The sequence below is a fragment of the Lutjanus erythropterus genome, chromosome 19, assembly GCF_056507025.1.
Source record: "Lutjanus erythropterus isolate fLutEry1 chromosome 19, fLutEry1.hap2, whole genome shotgun sequence".
Taxonomy (NCBI): domain Eukaryota; kingdom Metazoa; phylum Chordata; class Actinopteri; order Lutjaniformes; family Lutjanidae; genus Lutjanus; species Lutjanus erythropterus.
The window spans coordinates 31982137-31994871 of record NC_139335.1 but is presented as its reverse complement, the minus strand read 5'-3'; positions in this window follow the sequence as shown (position 1 = coordinate 31994871).

Sequence of the window (12735 nt, the reverse complement as noted above, 5' to 3'; positions counted from 1 at the left end):
ACATGCCTGCTTGAAATGTTCTCCTCCTGTACTGCAGTCCTCTTCGTAATAGTTGGAGTTGGGAGCCACAATCTTTCCACATACAGCTCAACTAATCGTGTCTCAAGTGTGCATGCATGAATATGAACTTATTTAAAATATTTGTCATATATTCCATATATTTCATTCTAAATTTTGTAGTATTTTGATAATATTATATGTTTTCCCATTAATTTAATTTAAAATGACTTTCCTCTATGTACCACTAGAGGGAGCTCACATTCCACTGGTGGTGTGCATACCACAATTTGAGAAATATTGAATTATATTCCATCTGTACTTGGACAATCACATGACTTTTGAACATACGCATGCTATGAATAGGGCACACTAGTAATTACTGGACAGTTCCTGTGCAGGGACATCCATAGTGGAGTCATACAGGAGACAGAACATGAAAATAATCTTGCAGCTGGTTAGCTGGCAAGATACAGAATACACAAACAAGACAGAGAGAGACACAATGCAGACTGATTGACAGACAAGACAATGAGAAACAGAGAGATGCTGTGTAGACAGAGACCGACAAAGACAAGTTGGCTGTTAAAAGTGCAACAAGATGGTTGAGAAGACTGAAGGTTGAGGGAAACTGGTTATCTGTAAGACAGTAAAACAGACAAGAACAAAAGTACAGTTAGAGCAGAGTCATGACAGCCATCTCTACTCAGGCCTGGTTCAATGGGGGTGCAACAGCATGCACTGTACCTTCAGTTTAATATTTTGCACCCTCAGTTGAAATTTGAAAAACAAATGCCACGTGCTAAGGGGTGGGTCGTGTATCCATAATAACAGTAGATATTAAAGTGACTAGTGGCAAGATGGCACAGTCACAGGTGTGTCAGACAGGAAGCAGGACTTGCCAGTGCTTACATCTGCTGATGATTACAATGGCAATGATGTTACACAACTGCATTTGTACTGTTTTGAGCATAAAACATGAGCTATTTTGTAAAGATTAAATAATGAGCCCTGGTAAACAGATGTTTCCTTCATCAAAAAGCACAATAAGGAGTTATAACTGACCAGTCTGATGTCTTCAGGGGTCTATAGGTTATACTGTAGCAGAATTGTGCCATTTTCAGGTGATTTAACAGAGGTAAACACTTGATCAGCTGTACATAACTAATAGCTAATAACTCTAGACTGTGGTTCCCAAACTCATTCATGGCAGAACCCACCGCAGGAGGTGTTATTTTGTTATAATATACTAACATGACAGTACACACACACACACACACACACACACACACACACACACACACACACACACACACACACACACACACACTTCATGCACTGTGTTCACTTGTTAGCCATGTAACTGCATGTTGACAGTAGCCCTGCTATATGACAAATCAAATTTGAACAAGTGAAACTGGTAAAGTTAACGTTGATCATTCAGGTGCGTTGTTGTTGACAAAACTGATTGGTTTGATGGCAAAATAGCTTTTTGAATTGGGGATTTTTCAACACAAATAGAAGTCTTAGCTGAAGTAAAGAGATGCTGAAGGCTTCTGCATGGCAGCGCTTGGTCTCTTGAGTTGTGAACCATTTCCTATTATTTAGTATGAAATATTGTGATATGTGATATCTACTCAGAGTATTAGTTACTTTTAACCGTTGATGTCACAGTCACCTCTCCAAACTGGGGTTGTACATTTTGTGCATTTTCCTGAACTGATAGTTGAAAATGCTAACAACTGATTAATCATTAATAATTTGTAGGATACACACTTTATTTTACCAATTTTCTTTTTTTAAGTCAAAGTGTAAATTTCCTTATTCAACAAATGGCTCCACTAGACAAAACAATATCAAATGAGGTGCAGTTACTTTCATGACTATTGATTAAACATCAGTGAATACATTTATAATTAGGTGAATTCTTAATAGCAATTAATTGATTAATCATTAATCATTAACCTTACTTCAAATGTTTGCTGGTGCACCGTTTTGTTTGGTTCTTCAGTTGTATGTTTTTGTTTTTATTGGCTTGTTTGTGATCAGATCACTTGATTGGCTACAGAAATGCAGATGAAAGATCTTGATATTAATTCAAATTGCACTTAGAGTACAAGTAAAAGTACAGACTTGAAAATCTACAAGTAGCCCCAAAAACTACTTAATTACAGTAATTTTAGTATTTGTATTTAGTTACTTCCACCCCTGCTGATTTCAGTGCAAAATACAAACTGGAAATCTACGGATGCGTTGACTGATGGACACTTTTTTTGTAGGTGTAAATTGTCTTTTGACCACTAGATGTCCTCCTACATGTAATGACCGCTTCATCATGACAGCTGCTGGTCTGTTGTTGTCTGTAGCACGCACACGCGCGCGCGCACGCACACACGCTGAGCTTTTATGGCCACGCCCCTTCGTGAATAATTCATCACCTCCCGTCGACCGGAGGAGACTCGTGCCATCGGAGCTCTCCAGACGTCAGCTCGTGCTCACCGGAGGAAGCAGAATAATGGTCATAATGTCACCGTCCGTCCGTTGATAAGGAGACACTAATGCCCGGTACTGAATGGGGAATTGGGAAGAAGAGTGGGTATCCGCCTCACGCACGACTCCGTTGGTTTCTACCAGAGATTTACGGAGGAGTACACACCGAGGGCTTGATATTAACCCGACCGTGACCGACCTATTATCTGCCGGTCTGACGTTATTCTTATCACCGCTCATTTGAGGGAAAACAAAAGCTAAAGGTAAGTGTACACCGTCTGTGTGTGGGTGTGTGAGTGTATGTTTGTGTGTGTATGTGTGTGTGTGAGCGCGAAGGAAGGAGAGAGATATTGTAGTAAGATGATGTGTGTGTGTGTGTGTGTGTGTGTGTGTTGTTTGTGTGGAGGCTCACATCTCCAACCTGCACAGCCATGATACCAAAGAAATCAATAACATATAATAATAATATTGAACAATATCTATGATAATAATAATAATAATGAGTAATATATTTTGTTTATAGTATATTGGGTTGTATATAAAATTAGAAAAGCTGAATAGATGAATGGGGGTAGGAATAAACAAGTGTTTACTTCTTCCTGCTCCTTTTCAAACCTAGAAATGTATAGGCTTATTGAACTTTATTGATATTCTTGTTTATTTTTCTTTTTTCATTTATTTCTATTGTTTATTTTTCTTTTATTACATGTGTAAAAGAGAATTTTTAGTAATTCATTCATTCATTCATTCATTCATGATATCAACAATAACTAGGGATATAACAATATATCAAATATCATGATATCACAACACCAAAATGTCTCAATATTGGACCAAGATATGAAAATATCTACTATTGTATTATGTTTAATTATTTTATTCTGTTTTTGTTGTTGTTGTTGATGTTATTTTGGATTTTTTTTTTAGGGACCGCTGCTGACTGCTGCATTGTTTTTGTTTTGTGATGCGTTCACAATAAAAACAATCATTGTCAAAGACAATTAGACAATTTTTTGCACATGCTTACATCTTGGCTGCTTACCTTTATTTTATTTCATTAAACAAGGAAAGCAGCACTTTAAGTTAAAAGGAAGAACAATTGTTATATGTTTATAAGTTTATGTAAACAAGAAATGCCATACACACCAGCTTTATTATTTTATAAAAGGCTGTTTTTCAAGTTGTGGTTTTTCTTTGTTTTTTTTATACTGTGATAAATCTTGTATCCTGGACTTTATATTATGGTAACATCGTACTCTGAGTTGGTGGTATCCATGCATCCTTAACAATAATGATAGTAATGTCTCAGTCAAGGACTGCACCTAAAGATTATTTTCATCATTGATTAATCAGTTGATTATTTTCTCAATTAACCAGTTGATTGTTTGGCCTATAAAATGTCAACCAGTGTTTCCCAAAGCCCAAGATGATGTCCTCAAACTCTTTTGTCCTTCACTCAAAGATACACATTTAAGGAGCAGAAATCTGAGAAGTTTGACTTATTTCCTTAAAAATGACTCAAACCTATTAATTGATCATCAAAATAGTTTGGGATTAATTTAATAATTGTTACTCGATTAATTGTTGCAGCTCTCGGTCTTATTAATAATAGGCTATTAATTTTATTTCCAGTTTTATAATCCATATGTGCCTCTGGTGTTGGATTTTGATCATTTACATTGAAGTATTGTGGCGTCAGAATAAACCATCACTTTAAAATGATTCTTCAATACAACACAAACATATTTCCAACTTGCCTTGGTGATAGCTGTGTAGTATAATCTGCAGCTGGCAGAGTTTTAAACCTTTATACTTGTGATTGTGAGTCAGACACCAGCACAACACTGTGGTTGTAATGGGAAGAGTGAAAAAAGTCGAAAACAACAATTCAGACTAAAGGAAATGGAGCGTGGTAGGCTGGAACAGATAACCCTCACGAGGATCTGTGCGTATGTATGAGTGTGAAAAGGATTTTGCTTTTCCCGCCCTTCTCGAGCTGCTGCTTTCCTTTCTGCCCCGTTTTCTCCCACAGTTTGGTCACATTTCATATTTCTGTTGCTTGTACTGAGCTGGACGTGTGTCACAGCCAGCTGGTGGTTAACAGTTGTTTTGGCAGCAGACCAAAATCCTTTGTGTGGAAATGACGGGATTATCTCTCACAATGCTATGTCCAGTATTAATCTATATCATTCTGCTGGCTCTGACTGTCCTTCCATCCATCCATCCATCCATCCATCCATCCATCCATCCATCCGAGGATGTATTGGTTTCAAAAGTGGGGTGATGGGGAAACAATAAAAAACATATTAGGGATACACTGATTTATTTGCTGACCATCAGTATCGGCCAATATTCGCCTTGTTGGTGACAGTCACCAATGGCATTTGACTCAGTAAGTGTCCTCTTGGGTTTTTGTGGTTGGATTTGGACAGCTAGCATACCCACCTGCAGTTTTAGAGAAGTAGCCTCTGGCTGGACACAACTCAAGTATGGGGACATTCCTGGCAACTGATTCCCCTGTCGATCAAACACTACTTTTAATTTAGACTAATTGACTCGTCTAACATAAGAAAACGCTCAAAAAACAGGTCAAATTGAGCACAAAGGAAATGTGTGCCTTTTTGCATCGTGCATTATGAAAAAAATAAAATATCGCAAAATGGTTAACTAGTTTTTCCGGTGCTGACTAGAGATAGTGAAGACATTTAATTGTATAATCAACTAATGTGCATATCCATAACAACAGGTGGTGTGTTTTTTATAATGAAGATTTCTTTGTTTCCGTTGCACAAAAGTATGGATGACTCAATACCATTTTTTCATGTCCGATACAGATACTGCAACCCTCAGCATGTGGTAATATCAATCCGATGTCGTCTTTTCCCCTCTCTTAAAAAACTAAGCTCTTAGTGCTTTTGTATGGATGCACGTTGCATAACCTCACCATCTAAAAATGATCACACTCAAACTGTGAAACAAATATTCTGTCAACAAATTAACAAATACCACTCAGTTATACAATATTGCTGCTTTTTTATTTAAACTTTTTCACATACAGAACACTTGTCAGTATTTTTGATCATTTCTGCACCATTCAAACATCCCAAATGAAAGTAAATTTCATATGTGTTGCTTGTGACACTTTCTTCTCTGCAGCAAGTTCAGTGTTTAGTTAGGCCCAAGCGATAGTTTAAGCTAATGGACTGTATCACATTATATCTTTTCTTTCTCATCATCCAATCCAGTGATACTGGTCAGTATCAGACTGATAGTGAGTGTCAGATCAGCACATTGTACATACACAAAAGAAGAAACAGCAAAAGCAAAAAAAAAAAAAAAAAAAACACATCAGTATTGATCTTGGTTATTAGACAAATTGACAAATTAAAATTAGATATTGTACTTTATTGTTAATACACTAATCTGAAATCATAGTGATTACCTTCATAGATACTTATGATGTTAATATTGTGTGTATCTGGGCTTAACTGTCTTGGGTTTGAATGATGTTCAGTTCTAGCATCTTTTAGGAAAATATTAACCGTGAATAAAAATGTTAACTGAAAAGTGGTCCCATGCTTTTAACCGTTGAGTGGTGTCTGGAGGTATTGCTTTTAGGCTGCACAACCTTTACCAAAAACTCGGGGCAAAACAAGTCCGGGCAGCATGTCTGTCAGTCCATCCGTCCATCTGTCCATCTGTCCATCCATTCATCTAATCTGCTTTCATTCAGGCTTCCAAAGGCCTGAAATATAAAACTACAGTCATAGTCATGTTTTTTCTTTTTTTCTTTTTTTTTTGACAACTTAAGACGTAAACTTTAGACATTTGTGCGGAGGTCGATCACTCTGATTGACCGAGCTGTTGCTTTGTCATATTTCGTCTCCTCCCAGCCTCCCTCTGACTTCTTTTCCTAGACAGTGGCAGTGCAGATGGGTGTAATCCCACGTTAATCTGCCTAACCCTGTAGTTCGTAGTCTGGGTTTAACACTGCTCTGATTAAAAACCCCCCACCACGTCAGTCATTAGTCTAATTAGATCACTCACGCAGCATTTCTAGTGCTAATTAAAGGAATACAAAACATAAGGGACTTGGGTAAGTGGCATGGCAACACAATGTGATGAGGATTTTTGTTTTTTGCTGTTTTTTTAACACTCCACAAATTTAGCATCAATTCTAACACTTTGTATCACCTGCCAAAACAAATCTGCTATGTTCTTAAATACATTTTTTTTCAAACCTATCTGACTGATTCACTTCCATCTTGAGCCTAGTGTGCTAAAAATAAATGATATCACAAAATACTGCAATAACCAAGAGAAAATAATCCCTTGTGTTGATGTACAGTGCTGGTGTTAGCACAGTTCCGACTTCCTGTCTGGGCATTGGGCAGTGAGTGATTTAATGCCCTGGTATCATTTTCCATATGGTGAGAGTGAGAATAGAGTGTGGGCTGCCTGACTGCTGTCCTCTTTAGAGCTTTTCATATTGCCCAGGGTAATGTACCTATCATGGAGTTACATGTGCCAATAATTTTTGAAGCTAGCTGTCAGCAGTTTGTAGTCCTAAGCAGTCTAGTAACCGTGCAGTAGTGTAACACATCTTATGAGAATGCTTCCAGTGTGGCAGTAGTAAAACTTACAGGCAAAACTTGAAAATATACATTATACTACCTGAATTATTTTTACATGGCCTTCATCTCAGTAACCCAGATGGTTTTCTACACAAAAACAGTTTGGAAAGGGGCAGGCACTTAAAAAAAAAAACACTTGGCAGGTGATTGGATAAACCATCTGTCTAGCACGTCCCACACAGTCTAACTTCAACCAATCAGATCAAAGCAAAAACATCCTTTCCATCAAGAAAAACTTTCAGTGTTGTTCTTTGTTCTTCTTTCAAAGAAGAAATACCCTCCAGTTCTGATATAAGTGATGCTATCACAGCATCTAACCTCCTTAGGCTCCTCAGGAGCTGCCATTGTTTGTTTGAGACAAGTTGCTTCCATGGACGCTTCTCGCCGCTGTCACACCTAAAGCCACGCCCGTAGCTGCAGGTAGTCCCTTCTAGGACACTGATTGGCTGATCACTTCCGGTGTGGACACAAAAGGATAACTTGAGGCTTGGCGAGATGGATTTTGACATGATCTCACACATGTAGCTGTCTTGCAAAGTTACTCTGCCAGCAGGTCCCTGAAAAGTTTTCAGATCCATTCATTTGAATTATCATAATATAAAAATGTATTTATTTATTTATTTTACAACAGGCTTCCTAGTTCAACAAATATTTCGATTTTTAAATCTAAAATAGTTCATAGATTACATTTGAATGTAAAAATCCATGAATCACATATAAATCTTACATATAAATCTTCCTTGTGGCAGTCACCCCTTAATGTTGGAATCCATCTCTCTACATGGGTATTCTGTATTGACATGGTGCAAAGATACACCACGTAAAATTATTCCAAGGGACATAGTTTAGTTAAGTTTAGTTTTATTTGCACATTTAAACAAATACACAAAATGGCAAAGATGACAAATGCTTAACAGTGAAGTAAGAGACAGAACACCAAGGACTTGAAGCCTCCACCTGCATACAAAAGGGGTTCTGATCCTCTGTGTATTTTCTATCTTTTAAGTGGACCTTGGCTGAGGAAAAAAAAGAGAAAATCAGTTTCCGGCTGTATCAGAAGCATCTCTGATACTGGTATCGGGATCAGAACGACCCTAATAAAAAACTGGCCTTGGTCTTCTTGAGTGAGACCAACCCACCAAAATCCACCCAGAGAAAAAACACCTCCCACACAGCCCAGTCCACGCTTCAGATGGACAAAGTGATAAAAAGGGATTTGATTACACAAATTATGTAGAACAATGTAAGTAGTTTTATAATGATGTATAATAATTATAATTATATGACTGTACAATGTTATATTTGTTATTTATGCCAAGTGGGATCAAATTGTGTGATGTGTTGTAGTGTGTGAAGCTGTGAGGTGGACAAAATATCAAACACTTTTTCTCAGAATACAGTCCATTGTAACACACATTGCTCACAGCGTATTAGATTTTCTGATAAAAACATATCAGTAAACTGAGATGTTATCCTGTTAATCTAATCCAGATTATTTTATCGCTGCTGTCTGCCAGCCTCTTAGAATGCAGGACCATGACTGGTGTTCTCACTGGACTCACTGGGAGCTGTGGTCCTTAATCTCCTCTGCTGCTCTGCTCCTCCTCCGTGGCTCTTGTGTGCAGCGTGCTACATGCATATCAAACAAGTTATTTTAAACATTTGAATGCTCCCTTTTCAGGGGATTTTACTCTTAACTTCTCTTCCCTGAGGTTTTACTAAATGTAATTGCTCTTAAATATAATGAAAAAAATTTTTTGTTTACAGTATCCCAGTAATGTAGCTAGTATCACTAAATATGACTTAGATGCAATGATTAGTAAATGTAGATGACAAAAATGAATTTAATTGTTGAGAATTTGTTGGTTACACCATTGTATGTATTTTTAACGCTGTGGAGATTAACTAAACATCATTTTTCTGGAGCTGATGGAAGTAGCGAGTGAGCCATCTTCCCGTTCGTTCCCATCTCAGGTGCACACGTGCAATAGATACAGGGAAGCGACAAGTGAACAAACATAGCAAAATGGTTAAATTCAGGGAAAGGATTACCTGCAAGATTTGTAAGGTGGACCTTGCTTATCATGAGGGAAAATAGGTGATGTGTGAACATTTGACGAGGAGGCACATTGGACATGTGGACGATTCAAACTCGGACTTGCCTCAGTAAGATAGCTTGTTAGCTAGCTTGCAGTTAAAAACCAGGGCAACTCTGTCTCCAAAAATATGGCTTGAATTTAACTGTTTCCCATGCATTTGTTTATTTGTGACCACCTGACTGGTTTTCTACACACAGATGAATTATCAAGTTGTTTGTAGCTGACTTGAAGCAAATACTGATTAAAATATGTTTTTTGTAATTTTAGACTTTGTAGTGGAACAAGCGGTATACTTGATCAGCCTATTTTTGCCCAAATGATTTTATAATTTACTAAATTTCACTCTGTTTTCAGTTCAAGTTGTTTGTTGGTTTGTTTTTCTGTCAGCAGAAATAGGGGATAAACTACTGGCCTGATTTTGGAGAAAAAGAGTGTAGCATGGGCCAAGGGAGAACCCATTAAATGGATCCAAGTCATGTGGTGGATAGACAAAATATATTTCACCTTTATTACAATAGGTATAGGCTAATTGTAACACCAGTTTCTATGGCAAAATGAGTTCGTTGCATGTGTGCGACTCCTCAGGCTGGGTGACATGGACAAAATCAATATTACATTATTTTTTACCAAATACCTTTGGTATCAGTATTTATTGATATTGTAACAAACTGTAGGGATATTGGGTATTGGTGCTCTCAGAAAATATTAACCCAATAATATTTTGATCGGTAATCATCTGTACTTTGGATATATAATGACTAAATGTGTAAAGGTAAATAATAGTACAGCTTGAAATGTCTGGTATGTTCAGAAAATTACAACACTTTTTTGTAATGCAAACTTAAAAACCAGGAAAAGACAACAATTATGCCAAGTCATGATATAATGATAACCAGAATTCTAAGATGATGTCTAGTCTTATATCATGATTTAATATAATTTTGATATGTTACCCGGACCTGTCATTATCAAAGTGAATGTTGTGTCACATTTCCACATAATTCTAATAGTTTTTGAAGTATATCCAGACATATATCATGGCTCACTGTTAATGTTTTAGGTAGGACGTCTGCACACCCATGTACAAATTGTTTTATTTATTAGCAGTTATAAAATAACTTGTCATGGTTAGTGTAGGGCTGCATCTTCTATAAAATATCATAAAATAGTTAAAAATGTCCACCCGTCTGTCCCTGCTAGTTTGAATATTTTGTGTCAGTCACTGAGTGTGCAGTTTTCACAGTATGGTTTATTGTGCCTCTTGGTTGGAGCAGTGACAGTGAATTTATCACTGAGCCCATGTCACCCCCCTCCTAGACAACCTCAGCTCAGACATGAAGGTATACACATTCTGAGGCAGCGTGAGGCGAGGTGAGAACCACGAGGCAATGTAAAGAGACAATATAAAAAGACGCAGATAGGATTGTAAAGGAGTAAAACTGAATAAGACAAATCAAACAGTAGAATAAAAATTACAGTGCCGCGCAAGATGTGAAATTTAAGCACGTCCAACTTCTCTGTTAGGCTGCTTCTGTTATGATAATGCAAAGAGATGAGTGAGTTTTTGATAGTTTTTTTTTTGTTCTGGTATAAAATTAGCAAGTCAAAGCACACTGATGCCTCCTCTGTTTGTGCTTTTGAAGTTTATTCTGGAAAATGTAGGAAAGCATTAGGTAAATATCCTATTAAGCCCACCAAATCTGCTTTCCAGACGTTTTTAATATATACCGCCCCAATTATAGTGAGAATATTTTAGAGTGAAAGTCTAATCTCTCATTTGAAGTGTCAGTAATTCATTTACACCAATTTCTAACGTTTTTAATGCTAATTCTCTTTAATGCTTTTACTTAAAGGGATAGTTCACCCAAAAATTTAAATTCAGTCATCATCTACTCACCCTCATACTGATTGAAGGTCAGGTTTAGTTTTGTAGTCCACAAAACACTGCTGGAGTTTCACAGGAAAACAGTGTTGCAGAATCTCCTAAACAATGGAAGTGAATGGTGATAATTTTTGAAACATTAAAAAAACACAACAGATTTAAAACATAAAATGCCTCCATGCTGCTCCTCTGCTGTAATCCAAGTCTCCTAAAGCCCCAACATGCCAAGTTGACTTAAAAAAAGTTCTTTAAACCATGTTTTTTGTCTGAATCTTCGCTGTAGATCAGTAGCTTGGAGCCACGTTCGCATTCACAGGAACACTGTCTGAACTGTGTGTGTGTGGTGTGATGGTGTGCAAACGGCATGTCTGGACTTTAGGAGACTTGGATTACACCAGATGAGCAGTGTGGGGGCATTTTATGTTTTCTTTTTACAGTTGTTTCTTACGTTTGAAAACCGGTCACCATTCACTTCTATTGTTTGGGATTCTGCATCGATCTTTTCCTGTAAAATTTCAGCAGTGATTTGTGGACTAACAAAATAAACCTGACCCTCCATCAGCATGAGGGTGAGTCGATAATGACTGAATTTTCTTTTTTGGTTGGACTATCCTTTTAAACTGAAACACAGTCATCAGAATGATTTTTTTATGTTAAAATCACAAAATGTTTCTTCTTGGGGAGGGTTTCCCCCCAGACCTCCCTGTGGGGGACTGGTTTTCAAAGATGTCACTTCTTTCACCTCTTACGAGTTCGCAGTACTTTTATAAACAGCTTCCACTGGGGGGCGTCGGTGTGAAGTTGCTTCTTGAGGCTTAAAATGGCTTCAAAGAGTATAAAAGTGAAAAACGTTAACAGCATGAAGAAAGGGTGGAAGGTGAGCGTATCAGCTGGCTATTTGTTTGTTTATCTACAGGAACTTTTTTTGACACACACTCCCTTCCTGAATGTGGGCAAGCTGAGGGGAGACCTGAGCGATTACAGGAAGTCAGGATTGGCTTCTCTGGGGAAGCGAGATAAGAGTCTGGTAGAGAGAGTGAGTGTATGTGTGAGTCTGTGTGGGTTCAGCTGAAGGCAAGGCCATCTGCACTCAGCTATTGCTAATAACAAACACACATGCAGACACACAACCAAGCCTCATCAAACAAACCAGTCCTGTACTGTATGTGTGCTTTGGGTTAGTGTGTGTGAGTAGGTGTGTGTCTGAGTAAGTTGTGTGAGTGATACTGGCCGTTTCCTCCGCTCACAGCATGCAGCAGCTCTTTGTGTGGTTTGGTAAAAGGGGAAATCCCTCTGAGGTGTTGGGGAAGAGGGGGCAATCAGTCAGTGCAGATCCCTTTGACCCACAGGAGAAGCAGGGTGGAAAGCATTTCCCAGCATGCCTTGGATCATCTGGATCTGGATCGCAGACACGCACAAATGATTGATTGTATCTGGGAACAGGCAGAGCAGGTAGCAGAGTTTACCTTGAATTTGCATGTTGGTCAACATTCAACAAGAGTCTTCAGTCATGCTCGCAGCTCTGTGAGGCTGCACTTTGGCACAGTAGAGCTCTGAGCCAAATGCAAACATCAGTATCCTGTTGTCACTGTGAAGTTGATCTTGTTGTGTAGTATTATAATATGTTATGAGC